We start from the raw sequence: 2733 nt of genomic DNA, 5'->3' as shown, positions 1-2733 counted from the left end.
CTCCAGAAGTGGAGGAAGCCCAGCTGCTAATGCATGGGTGATTAAGATTCAGGCACCAGTGAGATTAGAGGTTGTTATAGCCCTCTGTATTTTGTGTGTTGCAGTTGTTGGGTCTCTTCTTTGCAAATAGCAGGAGAAAAAGCCCACCACATGGAAATGTCCTCCAGGTGAATACCACATGATCCGCCTTCAGACGGAGATGATATGAGAAGACACAATGACCTTGAATAGCTCTGCTGTGTCTGGCTTCCTCCTGCAGGGTTTTTCTATCAGTGCTGAAGAGCAGATTTGGCTATTTGCTCTGCTGCTCCCTCTCTATCTGGTCATTCTGGTGGGAAACTTTTTCATTATCCTGGTAATCCTGTTGGATGTCACACTCCATAAGTCTGTGTATTTCTTCCTAGGGAGCTTGTCAGCCTTAGAGCTCGTTTCTTCCTCGGTAGCTATTCCCAAGACACTAGTCAGCCTTTTATTGAGCAGCAAGTGTATTTCCCTCATGGCCTGTGCAGCACAAAGGTACCTTTTTCTTTCCCTGGGAAGCACAGAGTCTGCTTTATTGACGACCATGGCTTATGACTGGTATGTAGCCATATGTCACCCCCTCCCAAATGAACAAGAGGATGTGCATCCTGTTAGCAGTAACTTCCTGGACCATTGCCATTCCTGCTCAGATACTACAGACTGCATTGCTCTTCTGCCTACCTTTCTGCAGCTCCAACAAGATCAACCATTTCTCCTGTGACCCAGCAGCACTGCTGACATGGGCCTGCACTGACACATCTGTGAATGAAACTGTGATCTACATTATTGCTGCGTTCTTTGGACCGGTCCCCTTTAGTATGATCCTGGTTTCTTATTCCTCTAGTCTTACCACCATCCTCAAGATACCAACTGCCAAAGGTAGAAGAAAGGCCTTCTCTGCTTGTTCCTCCCACCTCACTGTGCTAGCATTATTTTATGTTTCTGCCCTCATCAACTATGTACAGCCCAAATCCAAAACACCTCCAGACACAGACAAACTTCTGTCCCTGTTCTATACTCTTTTCCCTGCAATGTTAAATCCTTTTCTCTACAGCCTGTGAAACAGGGACATCCAAGCTGCCCTGGAGAAAGTTTTGTGGTGCAAAACCATTCATGGGTAAATTTCTAAACTTCAAACCGTGACACTGCATTCATTTCATGTGACATGATCTGCCTAAAATCTGGGCAAGCAGGCTTGATTCAATCTGCTCCAATGTACTTGGATGTTTAAGTTTGTTGGCTGGACTCTCCTTTCCTCCCTCTGGAGAAAAACACAGTTCTTTCTTATGAACTACTGTAGTTGTCTGACTTAGGATGAGAAAAGTCATGCTCCAAGACTGACCACATCATGTAGGATCCTGTCATAGCCATTGGAAAGAGACTGACACCTCCAGAGAACTCCTGCTGACCTCAGAGACATTTCTTCAGCTGAAGGGACATGCTCACTGGAGATGCCTATTCATCTCCATTTGGTTCTGCAGGAGCCCAAGCATCCAGACTTAGCAAACAGAGTTTTAAACATCACATGTAACTGGAAGTGACTCTTACCAACCATTCATAAAGTGCCTTATTAGCACTGTTAGCACTGCTGATGTTTTCTTTAACCATGCTGGTTTTGTTACTACAAGAGCTGCTGCTGCAGCTCACCTAAAACCAGACTGAAATAAATGGAATCAAACTGAAAAATGCAAATTTATTCATGCACTGTATTCATATCAGTAGCAAATACAGCCCATTGCCTTATTTAGATAAAGCAAAGAAGGTGGAGTAATCAAAGGCTTCAGGTAGGGTTCATGAGAGACCAAAAAAAAAAAAAATACATGGCAGACCTAAGTCTAACATCATTTGTGAGCAGCAGAGTCTTTCCAGAAAAGTCTATACCAATGTAATTCAGCATGGACAGAGCTCGTCCTGGTGCTCACAGAACATGAGGTTTTACATTGCAATCCTTTTTCAAAGTACAGAACTTTCCTGATGAACTGAAGTTATACCAGTTGCACTTATGTACCCTGTGCATTGTGAAGATGGTCGTTCAGCCTTCTGTGTCTGTACACATCTGCCCCCATGCTAATTAACTTGCCTTAAGGCCTTAATAACACTTCTTCAGAATATCACGTGCAATTTCAGGGATCTGTATCCCAGCTCTTCATGGAGAGCAGTTCATCCCAAAGGAAGACACAGATCTGAAGCAGGTGAGATGGATTGCCCACGAGAGGCAACAATCTCACTCTGTTGAGTACAGAGGGATTCTACATGCTTAAACTCCCCCTAACAAATCCTTGCATGGGGTCCAAGTGTTGTCCCAAAGAAGGGCTCTTTCACCCGCTGTGCAATGAGCCAAAAAACACACAGAGTCAAGATATTTGCTTAACTCATTTCTGCGCAGGGATGGGTGCTAGCTGGTAATTCCACAAAGCTAGCACACCTGATTACTACACAGCTGACACTTTTATGCAGTTTAAGCAGCAGTTATCAGTACAGTTTACAACTCCATTAAGTCATCCTTGTTCCCATTGGTTCTGTTAGGTCTCATCTTCATTTAAAGTCATAGTATCCTCTTTTTCTACTACGCATGCTCTATGGGGAAGGGGCTTTGATCAGCAGGGGTCTTCCCTGCTTGTGGGTGGGTTTTTTATTATGCTAATTAGGGTAGTTCACCCGTAGTTCAAGTAGTTCTCTCCTGTTTATCAACTGTTTTTGTTCTCCTCAGGT

The 2733-nt window shown here is 44.0% G+C and overlaps 1 pseudogene; it reads left to right on the top strand.

Moving 5' to 3' along the window:
- The first annotated feature begins 217 nt into the window (after positions 1-217).
- LOC138063529 (olfactory receptor 1E16-like) lies at positions 218-1142 on the top strand (annotated as a pseudogene).
- The last annotated feature ends 1591 nt before the right edge of the window (positions 1143-2733 follow it).

Source organism: Struthio camelus, chromosome 32, assembly GCF_040807025.1.
Source record: "Struthio camelus isolate bStrCam1 chromosome 32, bStrCam1.hap1, whole genome shotgun sequence".
Lineage (NCBI taxonomy): Eukaryota > Metazoa > Chordata > Aves > Struthioniformes > Struthionidae > Struthio > Struthio camelus.
Note: the sequence above shows the minus strand (reverse complement) of the source record. Positions and strands in the feature narration are given on the sequence as shown.